Source organism: Amblyomma mixtum, chromosome 3 (assembly GCF_055824585.1).
Source record: "Amblyomma mixtum isolate Tamu chromosome 3, ASM5582458v1, whole genome shotgun sequence".
Lineage (NCBI taxonomy): Eukaryota > Metazoa > Arthropoda > Arachnida > Ixodida > Ixodidae > Amblyomma > Amblyomma mixtum.
Genome location: NC_143014.1, coordinates 238209360 through 238234812, shown reverse-complemented (window position 1 = coordinate 238234812; position 25453 = coordinate 238209360). Strand labels below are relative to the sequence as shown.

Sequence of the window (25453 nt, the reverse complement as noted above, 5' to 3'; positions counted from 1 at the left end):
CTCTAGTCAGCTGCGACACCTGCTCCTCTGACGACGACGCCACCACTAAGGTCGCTGTTTGATCTGCGTCATTGGCGCAACACCCCTGACATACTGTTTCCCCATCGACGCTCAAAGGATGTTCACAGTGGACACTCGCGCCTGGTGATTCGCCCGTATCCGCATGCTCATGCGGTTCAACGCAAATGTCTTCCTTGTCCTCACACACATCGGCAACCTGGGCAATTTCGACAACAACCTGCATGTCACCCGGCCCGCTCTCAGGGCTCATCTCAGTACAGGCAGGTAGGGACTGCTATTCTCTTTCAGCCTCGATTGCCGACACAGCCGCATCCGGCAACTCAGCGCCTGTGATCTCTGCATTGTTTGCCGGGACCTGCGCTTTGCCTGAAGCGCTATCAGCCCATACCAACTTGAAGCCATAGCAATTACCCAACACCTTTCTTACACCGCTCAGACCCTGGCTGTCATCTCCTCTACCTGAAGGGGGTATTCGGCTCTGAACTCGCTCCAGCGGTACCGCCGGCTTCTGCGTAATTCTCTCTTTCTGGAGAGATTCTTGCATTTCCCTGTACTTTTCTTTGGCCATCGCGAGCTGGTGCTCGAGAGACTCCAGACTCACATCGTCCAGTTCATTTCTGAGATGACCATCCCGCCTGGACCCAAATGCGCGCCCCTCGTAATGCCCACTCGAACACCTCAGCGCGGCCATTACCTGCCGTTCCATTGGCACGCTATCAGTTTCAACCGGCTTCATGCCGTCGCAACTTGCCCGTTCATCTGAAGCATTGCTCTGCTCCTGCCTGGCTTCTTCTCGGCCTGAAGGGGGTGATCGGCTCTCAGTTCGCTCCGGCAGTACCACCACCTTCTCCGCACTTGGCTCTTTGTGGAAAGATTTTGTCATCTGCCTGTACTTTTCTTTAACTCTTGCGAGTGCGAGCTCGAGAGACTCCAAACTCACACTGTCAAGCTCATTTTCGAGATAACTGCCTCGCCTGGGCCCCAACGTGCGCCTTGTGTAATGCCCACTCGAATACCTCAGCGCGGCCATCACACCTGCTACTCACTAACCCTGCGGCTCGAGCGCTACGGAGGCAAGCAAAATGGGAAGGGGGACTCACTCTACCGTCGTGTCGGCGTCCATGGCTTCTGTGGCTTCCTCCGAGTCTTCTCACTCAGATGCCACCTCGTCCTTTCCAACGGCTGCAGCACTCTCTTGCTCGTAGGCCTCCCGTTGCCTCCTCGATGCTCCAAAGAGATACAGCGCTCTTCATCCAAGGACACTCCTCAGCTTCCGTCCCCTCTTTGCCTCCAACAGCTCCAGAGGTCTCGCATCAGGATGTCACCTCTCTTCGCTCCAAACAGCGCCCAGGGTCTCTCAACAGCAGCCCGCTTACTCTCTCCGCAACGGGTGCCCAGGTGTCGCGATGATCAGCCGCAGCGGTGGGGACTCTCACCAAGGTGTTGCTCTCCGCTGATGTCCAATTGTGCCCGTGCCCGTGTCCGCGCCGCAGAAAGCCACCGGAATCATCCTGTCGACTGCGCCAGTTAATTTTGCAAGATCTTGAAGATCGATGGTGCTGATCTCGAAGTCTTCTAATGGTTCGGTGATCCAGCGACACGTTGCGGAACAGACAGGACACTTCTTCGGGACGATGTAGTTTATTCACGAGTGCTCATCAGTGACTTCTCCCAGACCTCTCTCAGACCTCGCCCGGTCTCTCTTCCGGTGCCGGCCGGTCTCTCCGGACTCCCTCGAGCTCCGATCTCCAAGTACCCCCCCCCCGGTCCGATCTCCCCCCAGCCGGCCTCTCTCCGTCTCTGTCCCGTCTGATCTCCAATCCCCCGTTTCGCGCCAAAAACTTGCCCTTAAATGCACTTTCCCAGCATTCTGGGGACCACTTATGTAACCAATAGGAAATGCGCTTGTCAGAGCCAATCAGGAGAATTTTGTTCAAACTGAAGGAGCCAATAGCACGCCAATGCTCACGGGGTTGTTGTTTACGCGAGCACCGCGCGAATTCCACGAAGACGTTATGCATTTCCCCCTGGTCACAGCACCGACACACACAAACACACAAAAACACCACCGGCGGCACAGGGAAAGCGAACACTCAGCCCGAACCGTGCGCACTGTCCCGGTCGCACTCTCCCCCTTCGTCGCTCGTCTTTGGGGTCTCCCGTCCGTCTTGCGCTCTGCAGTCAAAAGCTATAAATTTGTACGCGACCCCCTCTCGAAACCCCAGGGGTCCGCACATCGGCTGCGTCTTGCGGCCCGAACGCGGCCTTGTGAGGCCGGGCCTCCTTGCTGCCAGTTAGCCGTCATTGCCGCCATCTGCCGCGTTTGTCTCAAAACAAACCCATTTCGGCGGCGCCGGGGTGGCGGCTGCTCAAGGAGCCCCGACAAAAAGCCAACACACACAAAAACAAGGGGGGGGGGGGGCTTCGGGGTGCATGCGCGATGGGTCCGTAAGCCGCAGCCCGGCAACTCAACTCGGGCACTCATTAACGGCGCTCCCGTCTCCAGCGTCTTCCTCGGCTGAGTCACTCCCGAAGGTGCCCTTTCCTCAGGTCACCTCCTCACCTACAGTTGGACTCGGCTGAGTCACTCCCGAAGGTGCCCTTTCCTCAGGTCACCTCCTCACCTACAATTGGACGCGCAGTTAACCAAACGCAGCTGTCAGCCGATGACCCTTCAGGAAGCTGGCCAGGGGTCCCATGCTTTTGTTCAAGGAGACGCCCGAAGTCGAATACTGGCAGCGGCGCCACCTACGCCATAGACAAAGGGAGAGGCGCGGAAGATTGACAGCCGCTTGTGTTCTTGGTGCATGGCGGCAGGTGTTGAGTACTGTCTCCCTGGCAGTGGTGCATATACGGTCGCAGGGTCATTACTGCTGCGTTGGGTGCTGCCTAAGGAAAACCCATTAAGTCGGGAAAACGGGGTGGCAGTGACGCTGCAGTGGAACAAAGGAGTTGTCTAGATTCAGTCTTCATTCGTCGTGTCGGGTGCCACTGTTCTTTGCAGGTGTCGCATGCGAGCATGTGCTCGGAGAACGCACTGCCCCTGGGAATGGCTTAAGTGAAGACGACTATGGCAGGAACACACAAAAGGGGAGGGGGGGGGGGGTTAGAGTCACAACAGCTTGTCCGCCACCTGAAGAGGTCTCTCAGTGGTTGCAGCCAACGCTGCTCCCCACAGAGACCTGGTGTTGTGTCCGTTCTTCATCTGGTCACAGCTGGGCCCAATGGTTGTTGCTTCGTTGACAGCTGTAACAGTCTCTACCAGGAAAGTCCAAAGCCCAACAAACAGAAAGCGCCAAACCGACTTTAAGACCTGCCAACCTGTCTTCGGTCAACAAAGTCTCTTACGAGAAAATAAGCTGCCACCTGAAATTTACGTCCTCCTCTGAAAGTTTCCAAGTTTGACCAAACCAGTATACAGAGAGCATGTTTAGCCAAGAGGGAAAAATTCCTAAGATTTTGATAGGTGCCGTAGCACAGTTTATGTCACAGAAAGCCACCTCCCATGAGAGCATAAAGTGAAGGTGGAGCTGCTGAACACGCATACACACAGACAAAAAAAAATGATTCATGCTAAACAAAAAGAAAATACAAATTTCCCTAGTGGATTAACGTCTGGGGAGTCAGGGAAGGGCATCACACGGAAAAGCTTCGGCTGAGGCCATCAGCGTTGCCATTATCTCGCCCTATTCAGCAACGCACATGAACTGAATCTTCCCGCAACGCCGAGCTATAAAGTTTCGCTTTCATTTTTGTACAGAAGAGTTAAATGAACAAAAAAAATTAAGCATTAAACTCAAGCCGGGATTATTCCTTGAATCCGCCCACAAAAAGCGTTGCGACTCAAGGAATGTACTCTTTCCTATTCTTCAGCCACCCCCCGCGTGGCCGTGGTCTGATAGCGCCTCTAGCAGATGAGACATGACACAAGGCTAAGAATTTCAGCTTGGGACCCTGAACTGTTCCTTGTCCAAGTCTCGCGATCCCTAAGTTTGTCTGGCGCTCAGAAAGCATAATGTGAGAAGGGAACGAACGAGTGCGAAGGCAGTGCCAGCGCATCCGCCTCTCTCGGATTTGGTTCGTGCGTTGCATCTTCTTAGCTTGTGTTCTTTTCATGCGGTGTGGGTGAAATCTTGAGCGTTGTGGTGCCAAATTTGGGCAGTTACACGGTTGTTCAGTTTTCAGTGTAGCAGTTAACATGAGCCGCACTTTCCCCTTCATGAACACTTCCCGTTTGGCCACCACTGTGCACTGCCGCTCCGTGGAAACCGTTGCTCTTGATTTGCCTGGAGCGTCACTAGCAATCGCGGAACCGTCACAGGTCAAGTCGCCGGCGTTCGCCATATCGTCAGTTTGTAATAGAACCTGCTCTGACTCACCACCGTGAGAATTTATCATGTTTACAGGGCCATGTTTACCCTCTTCACCTCCGTGCTCTGCTGGCGCTGTGAATTCTTGAGCCTTCAAAATGGCGAGGACCTGCACAGCGTTATCTCGAAAACTAAGACCCTTTTCTTTGAGCAGCATATCCGAGCGATTTGAAAAAATGTAGGGATACTGCTTAGGCAGGTTTTGAGAGACAGCTATCTCGTTCAGAAGCACCCTAGTTAAGATCAGAGAACACGGGCCTGGGAAGAATTACTTCCAGACGTGAGTCATCGTGAAGCAAGATGCGGCGAGGGCTAGCGACTGCAGCAACAGCGGTGATGGCGGTGCCGAGTGGCTGAGTCTACCCTCGGGTCGCCGGATGACGGAGTGGTGCTGCTAATTGAAAGACGGCTGTGTCCTCGACAGAGGTCTCATGCTTCAGAGATCCAGCGGGGGAATACAAGGACGTTCGTTCACCTGCTGGGAGGCAACGAGCAGAAGACTTGCTGCAGTGATCAAAGCGACACTTCAGTGTTTGATGGCTCTGTCTCTTCCCCTTCCCATCTTCTGAGCTACGAGAGAGCCCAGCACCACCCCCTGCCGTGGGTGTTACCACCAGCGTTCACAACTGCCCATCCAATTGGACCTCATTCTTCAAACTTTATGCCCCAGTCAGGGATCTGGGGAATACTAAGCGTATTTAACAGGATGTTGTGTTGTGATCGGAGCACTCCCTTCTCGACTGTAAATGAGTAAAATAAACCTTCTGATAAGTTTCCTCAATAATAGAGTTCGACACCGTCCTTCCGATCCCAGACCTGCGATCCTGAACTACCCTCCCAATTCAAAGGCACCTCCGTCCCCAACAACCTTGAACGGGCCCTTGATCGCGACGTGGGCAATGGACAATGATTTGCTGTTTTCATCCACTGTTTGCCTTATGCAGGCATACTTGCCTGTGAAATCTTCAGGCTTAAAGTTTGCCGAGTCGACAGCATTGATGGTGGCAGCTCAGTCGCGGAGAACATTGCACAGTGTTCCGTTTACTGTTAGTTCCCGGAGATAGGGCTGCAAGGGTTGCAAGTTGTTGTCCTCATTGTCTGGAAACGCAAAGACAGCTCTAGGCTTACGGCAGCCGGTTGCAAGGTGTCCTGGCTCTCGGCACCGGAAACAGACGATCGGCTTTTTAGTTTCGAAATCTTTTTCCTTTCTAGCCTTTCCCTTTGTGCTACCAGCATCTTCGTTTTTGACTGCGGGAGGGCTAATAGACGATGCGTCTATCGCGGAGCTCGTGGCTCTCTGGTTTGCAGGAAAGCGTGCCCGACTATCTTTCTGAGAATTAGCCATGCGTCGAGCACGTGTTGCTTTGGAAGGCTGCAGAAGATCTTTGATTTTAATTTCTCTTCGCGCCGAAACCTCCTGATTTAATGTTGAATTACTCTCGGCGTGCTTCGCCTCTGCAATTTGCAACTCCAAACGCCTTAGAGCAAGCTGCCTTTCATCGGCTTCCTTGAGATAAAGGCGTTCTTTTTCAACCCTCTTCGCCTCCTCCTTAGCGGCTTCCTTGAGGTAAAGGAGTTCTTTTTCAGCCGTGGGCCTCCTCTTTAGCCTTCCTGATTCCCTCCTGAATGACCTCCGAGGTCTCCGAAATTTCTCATCCTCAGCACCAAATTCCTTAAAGGGACACTGAGGAGAAATTGAAGTTGGCTTGTATTGATAGATTACCAGCTCCTGATTGCCAAAACGCCACTCATACTGACAACAAAGCTCTTGTAACGTAGAAAAGAGCAAGAACCGAAATACAGGTATCACCGCCACAGGCCAAACTCGCAAGTACAAGCGTGATGATGTCATAGGACAAGACAGTGTTGCTAGAACCAATGATTCCAGCAACACTGGGACACGAGAATCCACGAATCACTGAGGCTGACAAACGAAGGTTGCGCGGTTGAATACTGAAGTACGTTTTGTTTTGAAACCAATAGTGCGCTTTTATCACACAAGGAAGACCGACAAAAGACAACCTGAATGTTGTAAGCGAATAAAATCAATACTTAGCGGCGCCACAGGTGGTCTGCATGCCCGCGTGGTTTCATCTTTGACGCGCCTCGATTTACAAGCACAGAACAGCAGGGGAACTCCCAAGTGCCGCTCCAAATGCTAGTTAACTTTTGAAGGAGCCTGTTAAGGTTGGTCAGATGATCGCCACGGTCGATGAAAAACTATCATGGCACGATTTTCGGTGATCATACAAGGCAGTTTGCAGTGTAAAGAGTACCTTGAGTCTTCGTACGCTCGCCCGGCGAAACGTTCCCGGTTCTGCCGGTCAACTTCCAACGCTCTGTGTGGCTGAGGTCGCTGAAGTGCAGGCAGGAGGTATTAGACACATTTAGCATACCCTGTGCCATGTTCCCGTTATCGGTACGTGAGTTCCGGGAGCCCGCGAGCAGCTAATGCATGCGCAAATCTCCTTGACGTCGCCAGATGGCGCCACATACCCGGCAGCTACACGCACACCTGCAGCTGGCAAAACGCCGTTGCAAATGTAAACGAAGCGACGGTAGTGACGGCCACTATAGCCGATAGATGCCTTCAATGTGCAGCCGGCGGTAGCTTTTATTTCGGCTGCTGCTAGGACGCACCGCTAGCCGCCAAAAATCACGGAGTCTGCGTTACGTCATGTGCACGTCATGTTTCACGTCACTTAGTCCTGTGTCGTCATAAGAGAATCCCAAGTTTGAATCAGAGTGGCGGGAAAAACTTTTTCAACTTCGAATCCAAATTTCTTAGAAATACATGCATCTTTCACTGCTGGCCAAGTGGCAACAAAGCCATTAAATGCCAAGCTATCGGATTTTGCTATAAAAAAAAACATTAATAGAGCTCTCCTCACTGTCCCTTTAATTGCCTCAATCAGCTGCGGCTTTCTATGGCTTTTCTGATCTCAATACCAAGTTCTCCACAAGCAAAATCAACTCTGGCTTCTTTAGTTTGGTCAAATCCATGGCAATTCTCGAACGAGGACTTTCTAAAACAAGCTGCTACGTGAAATGCTCTAGTGAGCACGTGCAGAAAAATTACGGTTCTGATAAAATTTTCAGAGTTATCAGCCTAGCAGATTCTCAAAGAAAGTCAAGCGCTCACCACTGCTGAAGCCAGGACCAAGCGTGGACGATCCCGCCGCTGCCAGCCAGTTATGTTCTGCGGGGCTAGTAGTGTGTTTCACCAGGCATCGGGTCCAGGAGCACAACCGCTGTGCCGATGGAGGAAGGAATGTGGGCCGGAGACAGGGAGTAGGAGAAGCGAAGGAAAACTATATTCACATATTTACAAGGTAATTTAGAAACAGAGACAAAAAAAGTAAAAGCTGAGAAGAGTCTCAGGGAATCGCTCCTCGATGAACGTGTCGAGTGCTTTAAATAGCCCCTCCCGTTGTTTTTGTCCAATCACTGGGACTCCGTCTTGGGCTCCGCCTTTGGATGAAGCCAATGACGCTCATTGGCTGGCTTAGCCATTTTGTCGAAATCGGGCACTCATTAACGGCGCTCCCGTCTCCAGCGTCTTCCTCGGCTGAGTCACTCCTGAAGGTGCCCTTCCTGAGGTAACCTCCTCACCCACAATTGGACGTGCAGTTAACCAAACGCAGCTGTCAGCCGATGACCCTTCAGGAAGCCGGCCAGGGGTCCCATGCCTTTGTTCAAGGAGATGCCCGAAGTCGAATACTGGCAGCGGCGCCACCCACGCCGTTGACAAAGGGAGAAGCGCAGAAGATTGACAGCCGCTTGTGTTCTTGGTGCATGGTGGCAGGCGTTGAGTGCTGTCTCCCTGGCGGTGGTGCATACATGGTCGCAGGGTCATTACTGCTGCATTGGGTGCTGCCTAAGGAAAGCCCCTTAAGTCGGGAAAATGGGATGGCAGTGACGCTGCAGTGGACAAAGGAGTTGTCTAGACTCAAAGTCTCCGTCTGTCGTGTCGGGCGCCACTGTTCTTTGCAGGTGTCGCATGGGAGCACGTACTCGGAGAACGCACTGCCTCTGGGAATGGCTTATGTGAAGATGACTATGGCAGGAACACACGAAGGGGGGGTAGGGTCACAACAGTGCTAATCTAGCTGTGTAGTAGTTTTTTGCTAGTGCTTAAAAATTATCCGAAATTCCAGGGGGTGGGGGGCAGCCGCCCTCCCCTTTCGAATGCCCATGTTGTGGCTCTCTTTTTAAGTCTCTGTCTCTAATCATAGTCATCATCAACCTGACTGCTCACTACAGGACAAAGGCCTCTCCAGTAACCCTGTCCTCTACCAGCTGTGGCCATATTGTCCCTGCAGGCTTGTTAATCTCATCCACCCACTTAACTTTCTGCTGCGCCCTGCTACGCTTCCCTTCCCTTGGAATCCAGTCTGTTACCCTTAAGGACCTAAGGTTGATTCTGAAGACGATGCAAAAGGGACAAGGACAAGGAAAGCACAAGAAAACAACTTCCTTGTCCCTTTTGCACCGTCTTCAGAATAGACCTTAGCTACATATACCCAATGGCCCAACCCAAAGTACTTCTTTCTTAATGACCATCAGTTATCTTGCCTTCGCATTACATGCCCTGCCCAAGCCCATTTCTTCCTCTTGATTTCAACTAGGATGTCATTAATCCCGTTGGTTCCCTCACCCACTACCACTGCTTCCGGTCTCTTAACATTATACCTATCATTTTTCTTTCCATAGCTCATTGCATTTAAGCTTAACCCTTTTGTTAGCCTCCACATTTCTGCCCCATAGCTAGCGTCCTTGTTTGCGCTGTCTACATCCATGATCAAAAAGTAGTGCTTTCCTTATAGTGTATACAGCTGTTGTATTTCTCATGAGGGATATTGGTAAACTGCCATTCATGATTTCAGAGAACCTGCCATATGTGCCCCACCCCATTCTTATTCTTCTAGTTACTCCCCTTCCATGATCTGGATCAGTGGTCACTACCTGCTCTAAGTAGACATTCCCTTAAAGGTGCAGTGAAAAGGAATCTGACCTCGTCTTTTTGCCACGGGAACTCGATCTACACGTTCCGAGCATTTTTAGAAATTTCCACTTATTGCCCTGTGTGGCCGATTTCCCTAATTAAATTGAATTAATGTCCGGCTCCTGCCTTTATTTTTTAATTCTCTCAGTACGGTGGCTGGAGGTGACTGACGCGTGGAGTACTTTTCAGCCAGCTCCGTGGAGGCTTTGCTTTAGCTTTATTTTGTTTTTTAGGTTTCCGTGAATAAATAGTTTCATTCGCAGATAATATAGCTGCAAAATAAGCCCGCAGAAATAAAAATATGTGCAGACTATTTGCTACTACAGATTACAGTCGAACCCCGCAATAATGAAACCGCCGGGGAAGGAAAAACCTTTTCGTTGTCGTGAGAATTTCGCTCTCGCGAAAATGGACGAATAAGCACACCCATTACCTTCCAGAACCAAAATTTAATGAAAAAAGTCGCTTATTTTGCTCTGCTTGACATTGCTGTGCAGGAACTTGACGACTCTGGCTTCGCAGCTTGATAAGCTATGCATAGCTTCGTCGTTGTTGTGGTCGCCGAGAAAAGTCCGGATAACATCGAAAGCATCAAGCACATCACGCGAGCTTACTTGCGTAACTTTCCTGCATCCAGGACGACGCTGCTTCAGCGTCGACGCGCGCACACTCCCCTAACAACACTATGGCGACGATGCAGTGCTGCGCTTTAAATCGACTTAGCCATCCGGCGCTCGCCTTAAAGTTGTCGTGCCCCAGAATGCACGCGAAGTCAATCGCCTTTTGCTGCAGAAGGCTTCCAGACAAAGGCACCTCGTTCGCTCTCTTGTTCAGGAACCACTGAAATACGGCTTTGTCCACGTCTTCGTAGACCGGCGTTGCCAAAGTCTTGTTCAGAGCGCGCGCGCCGTTCTGGAGTGCCGCCATGATGCCATTCTTTGATTTCAGAATCGTAGAAAGTGAGCTGCACTGGATACTGAACTCCTCCGCAATGTCCGTCTTCTTTCTGCCTTTTTCAGCTTCGGCGATGATTGCAGCCTTTTCCTGCAGCGTCAAAAACTTGCGCTTCTTTACAGGAGGCAGCATGTTTCCGACAGTCCAAAAACAACAAAAAATACTGTACACAAGCAAGGCGGACGGCGAGATCGGCGAGATAGCGTGGTCGGCGCACTAGAGAAAAGAAAAAAAAGGGTTCCTTGCTCTTCCCCGGTTGGCCGGCGGTGGTCACGTGAAACGTCACGTGCGTGCGTAGTCGCCAACAGACGGGCTAGCAAAAAGACGCTTTCAGCGGGCAAAAAAAGAAATTGCTTTGCTATCATCATCATTACCGAACCAACCGAAAGTAAACAAAAATGGCTGCGCCGGTGCTTGTTGGCAGGTGAAATGAATGGGCCCGACTTGTCGGATGAGTGTGCTGCTGCAGTTTTGCCCATTCTATGTTCCCGACTGGCTCATGTGCCGAAAAAATGTTGCAGATCACTACCTCAAACTTTCGTTAATGCGGGACTGCTTTTTAAAAACCCTTCGCTGTTGAGAGGGGACAAATGCATTGAACCCAATGGGAGTTCGTCGGGGGCGCCAGAATTTTTCGTTGCCGCGAGAATTTCGTTCTTGAGGGCTTTCGTTATTGAGGGGTTCAACTGTACTACGTATTACTCTGCCGATGGCAGAGCAGCAAGCCGCCACGGGACTGGGTGAAGGGCACTCCACGCGCTGGTGGACTCCGCCCACCGTATGGGGAGAATTAAAAAAAAAAGCGGGAGCCGGACCTTAATTCTATTTAATTGGGGAAATCGACCACACAGGGCAATAAATCGAAGTTTCTCGTGTAGATCGTGTAGATCGAGTTCCCGCAGCAAAAAGACGAGTTGAGATTACTCTTCACTGCACCTTTAACACTCCCAGCACCCATTCTTATTCTTCTAGTTGTATCCCTCCCATGATCCGCATCAGCGATAACTACCTGCCATAAGTAGACATTTTTCCTTGCCGCTTCCAGCACCTCGCTACCAATTGTGAACTGCTGTTCCCTTGTGAGACTGTTGAACATTACTTGAAGTGTCTCGTATGCAAGTAATTTTACATGTGACGAGGTGCTGCACAGCTGATGTTTTAGGCTTTGAGGTGGTATCGGTAACGTTTGCACGTTAAGACTGGTTGTGAGAAAGGGTTACGCTTTGGTGCTTATAAGATCGGACTAGCCCTAATGGTTTGTTAGCAGTAGTGTAAGGGAAGAGAAAAGGGCTATGACGGTGATAGAAGGCCATGCACTTATATTATGGGCGTTTAAGGTCATTATCGAATTGCTACAACATTCTGAACATCACTGAGGTCATTGTTCTGAGTGGTTTGGTCACAAGCGTTATTGATAGTATGGCAGGTGGCCCAGTCTTCTGCAAACATACGTTTATTAGAGGACACGCTCTGAGCTGAGCTGTTGCAGACCAAAGGCGGGTCCTTGGGAGATACCAGGAGTTCCCTGTAGGGGGCTATACAAGTATTGACAAGCACCATCTTCTCACCTCCCCTTTGATCTTGCACCATTTTGACCCTTCTGCCCCGGCGGAACTTCACACGGATGGCAGTGGCATCGGTCTGGGTGGCATTCTTGCTCAGCGGAAACCTGGCTTCAATGAGTACATTGTTGCTTATGCAAGCCGCACACTCACAAAAGTGGAAGCAAATTATTCAGTCACGGAAAAAGAATGCTTGGTGATTACTTGGGCAACCACAAAGTTTCGCCCGTGCTTGCATGGGCGCCCGTTCGATGGCCCGTGTACTGTGCGATGTCAGTGCACGTTAAAGAACCCCAAGTTGTCGAAATTTCCGGAGCCCTCCACTATGGCGTCTCTCATAGCCTTAGTCGCTTTGGGACGTTAAACCCCATAAAACTAAGACCAACCAAATCATAACAGATCACCATGCCCTTTGCTGGCTGTCTTCTCTCAAGGATCCGTCTGGCCGCCTGTCTTGTTGGGCTCTCTGTTTACAAGGTTATGACATTTGAATCATATATTGTTCCGGTCATAAACAGTTCAATGCTGACACCTTCTCATGCTCCCCTGTGCCCTCTGATCCTGACCCACCATCTATTTCCGGCCTCACACCTTCTCTTGACATAACTGATATGGCTTCTGAGCAGCGCAAGGATCCTTGGATTACTTCTCTTCTGGATTTCTTAGCCAACCACTCAGCGTGCCTCCCTTCTAGAGCGCTCCTTCGTCAAGCTCATCACTTTGTCATGCGTGACCAGCTGCTGTACTGTCGGAACTACCTCCCCGATGGTCACAAATGGCTGCTCGTGATTCCAAGGCATCTCCGCTCCGCCATTTGTGCCAGTTATCACGACGACCCACAATGCACTCATGCCAGTCTGCTGAAAACTTTTACCTGCCTACGCCTGCGGTATTATTGGCGAGGCATGCACTGTTTTGTCCGCCAGTGCATCCACTCTTGCCTGGAATGTCAGCATCAGAAGAACCCACCACCACACTCACCAGCTCCTCTGCAGCCTTTACCGTGTCCAGCCCGGCCATTCGATCGTGTTGGGATTGACCTTCATGACCCTCTTCCCAGCACTTCTACAGGGCACCGCTGGATCATTGTTGCCATTGATCATCTCATGCGCTCTGCGGAAACTGCCCCGTTACCAGCTGTGACGGCTTCGTGACGTAGCCAGTTTCATACTTCAGAACATCATTCTTCGTCACAGTGTGCCTCAGAAATTGCTCAGCGATCTGGGTCGCGCCTTTTTATCTGGCGTTGTGAAAGCCCTTCTTCTGGAGTGTCATATCGTTCACCTCACAACATCTTCGTACCATCCGCAGACGAACGTCATGACCGAGCTTTAACCGGACCCTCGGTGACATGCTGGCAAAGTACATTTCTTCCAATCGCTCCAACTGGGACCGAGTTCTACCTTTCGTTACCTACACTTACAACTCTGCAACACAAGCCACTACTGGTTTTCCCCCTATTTTCTTCTCTGCGGCGGCCCATACTCCCTTACTGCCCAGAATCCTCTGAATTTACAGCCATCTCTCAAGCCGCTGTGCATGCCAAAGAATGCCATCAACTGGCCCGTTCCTTTACTTGTCACGACCAGCACCATCAGAAAAGCGCACGCACCACTGCTGCCAGTTTGCTGCCATGTTGTCTTCCTGAATCCTTGGTTTGGCTTTGGGTGCCCTCCTCCAGCCCAGGCCAGTCCACAAAATGCTGAGCATATACCAGGGCCGCAATCGTGTTGTTCAGCAAACATCCCCAGTTGATTATCTCGTCGAACCCCTCACGCCTTCGGCTGATCATCGCCGCCGCGGCCGTGAAATTCTCCACTTCGACCACCTGAAACCCTTCTACGACCCAGCTATCTATCGTCTCGTGCCCTTAGGCCTCCAGGATGACGCCTTTTCACCTCGGGGGTATTGTAAGACAGACAGTTGCGGTTTGATGCCCAAGTGGCCTGTGTGGACGAAAGAAAAAAGCAAAAGTCGAAGCTGAGTTTTGCGCTCACGAACGCTGGACTACTGGGCTGCACCGTGCTAACAAAAGTTGAGGCCGTGCGCAGTTAATGTTTGATTTGCCTCTTATATATATATATATATATATATATATATATATATATATATATATATATATATATATATTAGTCCGGTCGCTTCTTGCGTCACGAACAATAATGATAACACCCCGTTCCTGTGCCCTTGAGCGCGAATGAACGAACACTACAATGATAGGTGGCATTACCCCCCCTGCCAAAGAAGCATAGCCTCGATGCTTGAAATAAACACGGAGAATGCAAAACTTCGAGTCCTTTGGCATTCAAAATAAGGTTTAAGGCGTGTGACTTGTACGGAGGATGTGGAGGAGGTTGTGGAATTGGCAATGACCAAAGTAAAATCACAGTACACTGTACTGATGGGCGACTTTAATGCAAAGGTAGGTAAAAAGAAGGCTGGAGACAAGGCGGTAGGTGACTATGGCATAGGTTCTAGGAACGGTAGGGGAGAGTTATTAGTAGAGTTCGCAGATAGAAATAATTTACGGATTATGAATACCTTCTTCCGCAAACGAGCAAACAGGAAGTGGACGTGGAAGAGCCCCAATGGTGAGACTGACAATGAAATAGACTTCATACTGTGTGCACACCCTGGCATCGTAGAGGATGTGGAGGTCCTCGGTAAGGTCCGTTGTAGCGACCACAGGATGGTAAGGTCCCGTGTTAGCTTAGATTTGAAGAGGGAACGGAGGAAACTGGTGAAGAGAAAGGCTATTAACGAGTTAGCATTAAGAGGGAAGGTAGAGGAATTCAGAATGTCGCTGCAAAACAGATTTTCCGATTTAACTGAAGAAGACGACCGTAGTGTTGAAAGAATGAATGATAATCTTACAGCTATCGTTACAGAGTGCGCCGCAGAAGTAGGTGGTAGGATTGTTCGACAGGATACCAGCAAGCTATCTCAGGAGACTAAAGATCTGATTAAGAAACATCAAAGCATGAGGACGTCTAACTCCACAGACAGGATAGAACTAGCAGAGCTATCGAAGTTAATAAATAAGCGCAAGGTAGCCGACATCAGAAAGTTTAACATGGAGAAAATCGAGCATGCTCTAAGGAACAGAGGTAGCCTAAAATCAGTGAGGAGAAAACTGGGCATAGGTAAAAACCAGATGTATGCGCTAAAAGACAAACAGGGCAATGTCATCAGCAATATGGATAAGATAGTTGAATTAGCCGAAGATTTCTACAAAAATCTATAGAGTAGCGAATCTAATCAAGTTACTAAGGGAGACAGTCGAGCACAGCAATGGGACATCCTGCCAGTAACGAAGGAGGAAGTAAAGAAAGCCTTAGGAGCAATGCAAAGAGGGAAAGCAGCTGGTGAGGATCAGGTAACAGCAGATTTGTTGAACGACGGAGGAGAGATTGTGCTACAAAAACTAGCCACCCTGTATACGCAATGCCTTGTGACCTCGAGAGTACCAGAAGCTTGGAAGAACACTAACATTATCTTAATTCATTAGAAAGGAGACGTCAAGCACTTGAAGAATTACAGACCAATCAGCTTATTGTCCGTTGCCTACTAGGTATTTACTAAGGTAATCACTAATAGAATCAGGACAACCTTGGACTTTAGTCAACCAAATGATCAGGCAGGCTTTCGTAAAGGATACTCAACAATAGATCACATTCACACTGTCAATCAGGTGATAGAGAAATGTGCAGAATATAACCAACCCCTATATATTAGCCTTCATTGATTACGAGAAAGCATTTGACTCAGTGGAAACCTCAGCTGTTATGCAGGCATTGCGGAATCAGGGTGTAGAAGAGTGCTATGTGAAAATATTGGAAGATATTTATAACGATTGCGCAGCTACTATAGTTCTCCATAAAGTCAGCAATAAAATTCCAATACGGAAAGGTGTCAGGCAGGGAGACACGATCTCGCCAATGCTCTTCACTGCCTGCTTACAGGAGGTATTCCGGGGTCTGGAATGGGAACAGTTGGGGATAAGAGTTAATGGAGAATACCTGAGTAATTTGCGATTCGCTGATGACATTGCCTTGCTAAGCCACTCAGGACAAGAACTGCAAAGCATGATCAATCAGTTAGACAGGCAAAGCAGAACGGTGGGGCTAAGAATTAACATGCAGAAAACCAAAGTAATGTTCAACAGCCTAGCAAGGGAACAGCAGTTCGCCATTGGTAGCGAGGTGCTGGAAGTAGTAAGAGAATATGCCAACTTAGGGCAGGTAGTGACCGCAGATCCGGATCATGAGAGGGAAATAACTAGAAGAATAAGAATGGGGTGGAGCGCATATGGCAGGTTCTCTCAGATCATGAATGGTAGCTTACCAATACCCCTGACGAGAAAAGTATACAACAGCTGTATCCTACCAGTACTCATCTATGGGGCAGAAACGTGGAGGCTAACAAAGAGGGTTCAGCTTAAAGGGCCACGGACCACCCCAGCTCAGCAGACACTCTCTACCTCTCTTTCAGCGAGCCTCCTCTCCTTCCACTCCCTCCTCGAAATTTTTCTCTCCCGCTCCTCGTCGAGTAGGCTCGGCAAGGCAAAATCACCCCTTCCTTCTCCGGTGTAAGCCGGAGGCGTGGTGTCTGTGGAGTGCGTCACAGGGCGACGTCATGGCCCCGCCTTCAATAGAATTCTTTTCTTGGTTTTTGCATTTTCTCCGCACACTGAACGATCGAGAGGCGCGATCGGCTCGACCACCTAGACTTGTTAGCGAGCGCATCCTTTCATACATCTGTTTGTCATTCCCAGTTAACGAGCCACCTTTTCATTTTCTTTTAGGCCTCCCCACCGTTTCACGAGCGGAGGGGCGGAAGTCGGTTGTGTTCGAAACACACGGCGAAGCGCGGACCCGGCAACCGCCCGTTTGCTTTTCTCCATGCGTGTTTGTGTTCTGTGTGTTTGTGTCTTTTCTCCGCTCCAAAGCATATGTCATTCATTGGAGTCAAGGCGTACGCAAGATGCACGAAAGATAAGCGGTATGTGTGCGGAGCGGTAAAGTGGGCGAGCGAGGGAAAGGCTCTGCTGCACTACTAATTAAAACCTTGTTTTGGGGGGCTCGCATAGAAGAAAAGAAACTGAGAAGGGAGCGCGCACGCAGAGCGTCTCGTGACGGGATCACGGCGGGGGGGGGGGGGGGGGGGGGGCGAGCCAACTCCCTCAGTTTTACTGTTTTTTTACTTTTTATGGCTAGGGTTCAAGGCTGTCGCCGCACGCTCCCTGCGCAGTTTTTTTTTTTTTTTGTTCCTTCATGCGGGTTTGTAGGCATGAGCCAGAACAGAAGGCGCTGCGGAAAGCGTTGTGCAGACGATGCGACGCCAAGGCTACGCCCAACCTTCTCCCATCAGTCAGAACGATGCACCAATGGAGTGCCTTTAGCGAAAGTAGCCCCCCCTGACGTCAGCGGGGTGCAGAGTAGTGGGCCGGGCCCGTTTTTGAAGGAAGGAAAGAACGAACGGGCTTTGATTTGAATTTTCGCAGCTTTTCGGGGCGCGCATGGCTCTAGTATTTTGCAGAGGTTATCTTCGATGCCTCATCTATGCAGTGGGCTTGTTTTTCAAAAATGTCCGGACCCTGGTCAGTGGCCCTTTAAGTTAAGAGCAACGCAGCGAGCTATGGAAAGGAAAATGATAGGTGTAACGTTAAGAGGTCGAAAGCGGGCAGGGGTGACGGAACAAACGCGGGTTAATAACATCCTAGTCGAAATCGAGAGGAAGAAGTAGGTTTGGGTAGGGCATGTAATGCGAAGGCAAGATAACTGCTGGTCCTTAAGGGTAACGGAGTGGATTCGAAGAGAAAGCAAACGTAGCAGGGGACGGCAGAAAGTTAGGTGGGCGGATGAGATTAAGAAGTTTGCGGGAATAGAGTGGCGGCAACTGACAAAGGACAGGGCTAATTAGAGAGACATGGGAGAGGCCTTTGCCCTGCAGTGGGTGTAGTCAGGCTGATGATGATGATGATGATGACGATGTATGGGATGTGTGCGTCGTCGCTGATATGTTGTCGTGCCGTCGGAGATGACTTCGTAGTCTAGGTCACCGATGCGGCGGAGAGCCCTGTACAGGCCAAAGTAGCGTCACAGCAGCTTTTCACTCAATTCACGGCGGCAACGAATTGGTGTCCATATCCAAACACGATCACCTCACTTGTAATACGTGTCTCGTCGGCGCAGATTGTAGCGTGGTTTACTGCTGGTCTTTAATGCGAAGAAAAGCAATTGTCGTACCTCTGTTTAGATGCCGGTATTCTTCGGTGAATTTGGTTAGCAGCATCCGAGCTTGGCCATTTCAGATTTGGGTGACTCCCCTTGCGACGCCCAGTCCTCGATCCAGGAGTAACTGGGTGTTCCCCTCGACAATGCCTTCGGCAATTTCGATGGCTCCAGTACCTATGCAGGCGAGGACGCTTGATCAGGGCGGCACGCTCAATGCTTTGTCGCGGATATTTAAGTCAACGTGATGAGTCACACTCATTGCAGCAGGTATGGCTTTGTCCGTGGAAAGCTTTATCGACTTAGATCGAAGGTCAATGATCGCCCGATGTTCTTTCAGGAAGTCCATTCCCAAAATCACGTCTCGCGAGTATTGCTGTAGGACCAGGGAGGTTGTAGCATAGGTAATCAGGTAGGCGTAATCTGGTTACCACCTGTGGTGCGAATCAGCTATCCATCCCAAGTTGTTGTTACTTCTTGCCCTCGTTGAGTAGTGAGGCTGCGGTGAGCGTACTCAGACCTTATTTCTCTGGGCAGTGGTAAAAGCCTCAAGTCTGGCCGTGTCGTCGTCGTCGGTGTTGTTGTCATAGCTGAGGCATGGTCTTGCGTTTTTGTCGATGGAGGATCTGTGTTCTTGTGCTTAGAAGCAGCCTCACCTTCAGAGGCTGCTTTATTCAGTTTATTTTTATTTAGTAAGGAACCCACAGCGCCGTGGCATTACAGTGGGGGGGGGGGGGGGGCAATGTACAACAAAGAAGCACACATGACACCTCCGCTCGCAGGCAGAGTTACAAGCATAAAACTTTCACCATGTACATCTCACTTCAAAAGAACACATCACAATCGCATCACATCATTAAAGAACGAAAGAACGCATCATTTGATGTCACACTCACAACATCGCTCGGTAGTCTGTTCCATTCTCTAATGGTTTTCGGAAAAAAAGACATTTTAAACAATTCAGTTTTTGCCGCGAATTCGGGGCTGGGGGAGCGTCCAACGCACGGCGTGGCCTCGCCTAGGAGACACAAAGCACGGTGATCATGGCGATGGGGAACTTGATAGGAGGCTCGGCGATGAGGATTCTTCCCGACGCAAAAACTCCTCCATTTCAGCTGGTTGCTGGCCGGGCTGGGGTCGTGGGGCATCGTAAGAGAACCCTTGGAAGCCCATTCTTCTGTATGGGCAGTGCTGGAGGATGTGACCTGCTTTGCCGCAGTGGAAGCATAGTGGGCGGCACTGGTTGGGAGTTCTCCACTCGTCACATTTCCTCGGCCGTGTGCGACGCTTGTAGGACGGGCGGGTTGGGGCGAGAGGGTGGCGGTCCAGCACAGCTGGCTGAGGGCGATAGGGGCTTGGATCCAGATGTCGAGGTGCAGGATGGCACACTGCTACGGCGTAAGTCATGGCTGGAGGCTCCAGTTACTGCATGGTTGTCGGCGTCACACCCAAGGCCTGTTGAACTTTGTCCTGGATGGCGTCAGTGAGCGATGTAAGCTGCGTTCCCGTTGGCAGCAATCGTCGGAGCTCTTCTCGCACAACTTGACGTATAACCTCCCGCAGGTCATCGTTATTAGTGGTGTCCGGGAAGCTTGCTGAGAAAACATGCTGTTGGGGGTCATACTGGCGGGCTCTGGCATCAAGAGTTTTTTCCATGGTGGATGCCTCTTCTACAAATTCCGTGACTGTTTTCGGTGGGTTGCGGACGAGGCTGGCAAAGAGTTGCTCTTTAACTCCTCGCAAAAGCATCCTTACCTTTACTTCTTCCTTCATGTTTGCGTCGGCACGCCGGTAGAGACGCTTCATCTGCTCAGTGCACGCTACAACAGTCTCGTTTGGGTGTTGTATGTAAGACTGTAGCAGCTGCTGGGCTCTCTCCTTTCGCATGACGTTTGTGAAAGTCTTGAAGAAGCTGCTCCTTGAAGGTTTCCCAGTTCGTAAGGCTAGCTTCCTCATTCACAAACCAGATTCTTGCTGGTCCCTCCAAGGCAAAGAAGATGTACCTTAATTTCGTGGCATCGTTCCAGTGGTTAAAGATAGCCACGCCGTCAAACTGTTCCAGCTATTCTTAGGGGTCGGCCCGAGGCGATGCGTCGAAGGTTGGTGGCACCCGCGGCTGCTGCAGAATGATTGGAGTCGACGTCTGGGGCAAGCTCATGGTGGACGTTGCTGTTTGCTTTCACTTCTGGGTAGGCTCCGGCAGAGTCCCGAACTCGGGTGGGTCCCATAGCAGGCGTCGGCTTGCTTGATGGACTGGAGTCAGGTCCTCTGGTGAATGACTCATAGGGCTGGCATCACGACTTGTAGGGGGTGTCCGGTACACGGAAGGCTACCCTGCACCTCCACCAGATGTCATGTTGTAGTGACGGCAGTCCAGCGGTTAGGAAGACAGCAACGTGACTTGCAAACGGTGCTCTTTGTTTGGGCTGACTTGCGCTCGTAAAAGAACTAAACAGCACGGCAGCGGTGTAAGCAACAAACACGCTCGTCAGTCGTCGAACTACGAATGCTCAGCTGCATCGCTCAATTTAAAGCCGGCAAGGAAACTTCGAGATAACCGGTCAAAATCAACTACAGTAATCTGGAAAAACTAGATGCAGTTCTTCATGGCTGTGATCAATCGAGATTAGTCTGGTCGCTTGTCGTGTCACGAATAAAAATAATAACGCCCCGTTCCTGCGGACTTGAGTGTGAACGAACAAACACTACATTGATATATGGCAATTTTTTTTGCAGAATTCGAGCTGTATTTATATGGTGTGTGTTTCAGTTTGCGAGTATGTAGTGCTGTGTCTGTCTTTCATCTTCCACCTGTGCTCATCTTGGTGCGCTGCAGAAATGTACCTTGGAGTACAGCTGTTGCTGGCCCTTTTTTGTTTGCAAGACGGGGCAAAAATGTTGGTAGCATTAATACACGCTGCAAGTCCAAAGTGGAATGTTTCCTCTGTATTGCTGTAGAACTGTTTGCTTGACCAGTACTTCAAGAATTTTTAGCACTTTCGCCACTCGCTTATCCTGTGCGCCTTGTTGCCAGGCCACTGTGTAAATGCACTGTGGCTCTCTTTCAGGGTTGCAAGGTGGCCAGTCCCCTGGCAGGACGGGGATCCATTGAGTGCTGTGGTCCACCTGTGCATCCTGGCCTAGCAGTTTGTGGGCAAGCCGAGGTAAGACCGGCTGCAGGGCTTTGGTGATCAGTCTGCAGCTGTACAAGAACTCTTACACGATCCGCTGTAGGTCATTTGAGTGTGTTAGTACCCAAGCATTCGTTATATCCGAGATGGTACACTTAAGTTTGTTAAAATTGAAAAAAGTACGGGGTTTTTCGCTATGTTCAGGTTTTCGTTACATGCAGTTTTCGCGAGACGACTCGAAAAGACAGTGCAGAATGGAAACCAGAAATAAATGTAGGTGAAATTGCCTTGAAAATGTTTGTAGAAAACTCCATCACTTGAAGTCATAAACATGGAGAAATGTATCACGATCGTGCTGATAGCGTGTCTGTGGCAGCAGCCACCACCACCTCTGGTGCGGCTTGCATAACGCCGCTGCGAGTAGGGTGGGGAAAGTGGTGGAGGCGAAGCCACCCATCATCCTGTGGACAACTTGTGAAGTCTTCTGGTTGTTCCTTCCCCCCTGGGCTATGTCACGCAAAAGAGGCCCACATAAAAGTTCTGGGCAGCACGTTTCAAAGCTGCGACGGGTGCACGGGTGTTGAAAATGAGGTCGGGAAGGTGTACAATGGTTAACCCAACCTATTCGGAGACGTCGGGAGTGGGAGACGACGGCGACGACAATGCGATCAGTTCCTGAAACACGTGACACCTCGTTGATAGCCTTGGGGCAAGATAAGTCGTGGCATGCCACGACATGCTTCGTGACATATTTTTTTTTCTAGACGTCAACCCCGCATGTAGCGTCTACATTTTGTGCTGCACTTGCTATTGTGTGTTTGTCAAGATGACATGCTAGTGTCTTCACTGGAGTGGAATGTGGATTACGCTTTGCCAGGATATGCCTAACACGTGCTGCATGCCAAAATGCCAGAGTAATTACAAATTGGGGCCCAAAAATTGTTTTTAAGTTTCCCCAGAATGAAGAACAGAATGCTTGGATTAGGGCGATGCCACGAGCAAGTTCGTTACATCACCGCACTCCAGGGTAAGATGTTCAAAACTTGTTCAAATAATAATTACTTTTGAAAAATACAATAAACTTGAGTGCTGCATTATAAAAAGTCTGTTTAAACGAGGAAGCTGCTTAGAATTGTGAGTAGCGAATGCAGCCTTTCAAGAGAACTCCCTTGTCAAGTTACAGCTTGCGTTAACACGTTTTGGCAGGCTAGTTGGTTAAACTTCTTGAATAAACAGTGCGAATGAAGATGAGCACAAATAACAAGGAAACAGACGACACAGCACTGACTAACAAGAGTTGTTAGTCAGCGCTGTGTCATCCGTTTCCTTGTCTTTTGTGCTCGTCTTTGTTCATGCTGTTTATTCAAGAAGTTACAGCTGCTATTCAAAAAAAATTTAACTTCCCTCTAGGTTTGTGAATTTCCCTTCATTGAGTCTGAGATGTCGCGAGAGGCCTTCCATATTGACGAGGTTACAGTGCTCACCACCACTGCACTGCTTCCGCATCTGTGCCTTTGCCCAGGCACAATCCGTTCAAAGTTTCCAGAATGCCCGTCTTACCTTTCTAAGCCAAGCAGCCCAAGGGGTGACCCAGACTTGAAGCACATGCGTCTTGAGGCTGCTGTTTTGAATAGTCTCCTAAGTATTTCTTAGAGAGCAGGAAGCGGATAAGATTCCAAACCTAAAAGACTTGGCCAAATATGTAGCAAGCAAGGAGTCTACATTCTGGCATGCTGTTGAAGGAAATTAGCGGCTTATTTTACTGCACATCATTGAAAACAAAGCTCCAAGCGTCAAATGTTCAGTTGCAGTAAAAGCTGACCTTAGCATGACAGTTTACTTCATAAAGGCACTGATAACGAAACTAGGCACCAATTCCGCCATCCCAACTATATCAAACAAGAAAGCAGTGATGGAGCTACCGTATAGACTCATGTAATGGCCACACGTTTTTTTTCTGAGGTCTGGGCTGAAAATCTGGGGTGCGGCCATTATGGAGAAAAAGACAAAAAATAAATATTTCTGGCGGTAGCTGCCTTTATTATTGCCAAAACACTCCTCGTTGTCCTCCTCCTCCAAACTCGTCGGGACCTCACGTTTGTCCTTTATTTCAGATGAAGTCATCTTTTGTGCCGTCCAGCTTGTTGGATGTGCCTGTCACCTTGAAACTTTTTTCCACTGTAATAAGGAACCTCAGTGACGAGGCAATAGATCAGCTTACGACCTACCTCAACAAGCTCTGGCAAGAGGGAAGAGTGCCGGCGGAGTGGAAACACGCCGTCGTCGTGATGATTTCGAAGCCAGGCAAGAAGCTCCAGATCGAGAACCTCAGGCCGATATCTCTAACGTCGTGCCTGGGCAAGCTGTACGAGAAAGTGATCACGAAGAGAATCCAGTCCCACCTGGAAAACGGACAATGGTACCCGGACAGCATGTACGGGTTCAGAGCCAACCTCTCTACGCAAGACGTGCTGCTCCAACTCAAGGAGGAAGTGCTCGAGGCGATGCCGAAGGCGGGCGAAAACGTCGTCATGGCCCTCGACATAAAGGGGGCTTTCGACAACGTAAGCCACGTGGCCATCATGGAGGGCATCAACAACACCAACTGTGGGAAGAGAACGCACGATTACGTCAGAGCCTTCCTGAGCGACAGAACAGCGACCGTGGGGCTGGGCGAGCTGAGAAGCGACGTCTTCCCCACTCTGTGCAAACGCACACCCCAAGGATCCGTCATATCGCCCGTCCTCTTCAACGTGGCAATGATTGGACTTTCAAGACGGCTCAAGGAGATCCAAGGCATCCAACACGCGATATACGCCGACGACATCACGATATGGGTCACCCAAGGATCACTCGGGGAGAAGCAAGAAAAACTACAGGAAGCGGCAACTTGCGTAGAAACTTACACCAGAGAGAGGGGCCTAAGATGCTCGACGGAGAAGTTGGAACTCCTCAGTTTCGGCAAGCATCCCACCCAAGCGACATTGGAGGTCGTTCTCGAGGGACAGAACATCCCGGAAAAGAACATGATAAGGATCCTGGGCATGTGGTTGCAAGGAAGCCGGAAATGCAGCCACACCATCAGCCTGCTGAGTAAGGTGGCAGAGCAGGTGGGCCGTACGATCAACAGAGTCTCCCAAAAGAGATATGGAATGAAAGAAGAAGACACTCTCAAGCTAGTTAACAGCCTAATTGTCAGCCGAGTCACGTACTCCTTGCCGTACCACGCGACGACCAAGGCAGAAAGAGAGCAAGCCGACATCATTCTCAGAAAGGCGTACAGGACTGCTCTGCACCTACCCAAGTACACGTCTAACGAAAAGTTGCTCCAGCTAGGCATCAGCAACACCTTCAGCGAGCTCGCCGAAGCTCTGCTGGGAACGCAAACCACGAGACTCAGAGGCACCCCCACGGGACGAGCGCTCCTAAGAAGGTTGGGTCGGGACACGAGCGGACTGGTAGACAGATACGCGGACGTACCGGACCACCTTAGGAAAACCATTAACGTGGGACCATTGCCGAAAAACATGGACCCCAATCTTCACGAAGACAGACGAAAAGCGAGGGCTGAGTACGTGGAGAGAACGCTAGCCCAGTTAGACAACACCGTATAGACGGACGCTGCCGTATACCCGCGCGAGAGAGAACGGGTAGCCGCGACGGTAGTGGTAAACAAGGAAGGAAACATGATCACATGTGCCACGGCAAAGGTCGCCGGCACAGCGGAGGCCGAAGAGATTGCCGTTGCGCTGGCGGCAGCAGAAGGCTACAGAACGGGCCGATCTCTCAACATACTGAGGGACTCGAAGGAGACGTGTAGGAACTACACGAGGGGCAGGATCAGCAGAACAGCCCTTAAAATACTCAGCGGGGTAACCTCCGCCGAGGAGAAACCCAGGCATAACCTAATCTGGATCCCGGGCCACGCGGGCATAGTGGGGAACGAAAGGGCAGACAGCCTAGCTCGAGGTAACGCATTCCGAGCAGGGCAGTCAAACGCTCCAGAGCTCTGCCTACAGGCTTGCGAGGGGGGATACGCAGAGACCTTGCACTTGCATAGGGGAGCTAGAATTAGATTAGAGCCACCTGCCCTTGGTGCGATGCCACACCTACACTATCATATCACGTGGGAATGTGAACGTAACAAAGCATTGCACCAACACGAACACCCGAGTGC

The 25453-nt window shown here is 50.3% G+C and overlaps 1 pseudogene across 1 annotated transcript in view; it reads left to right on the top strand.

Moving 5' to 3' along the window:
* The window catches only part of LOC149354104 (uncharacterized), an 82197-nt pseudogene that overhangs the window by 20449 nt on the left and 36295 nt on the right, over positions 1–25453 (top strand). The window contains exon 3 of the transcript XR_016289630.1: positions 21214–21309. The product of XR_016289630.1 is annotated as an uncharacterized LOC149354104 (transcript). The remainder of the gene's footprint in view (positions 1–21213; positions 21310–25453) is intronic.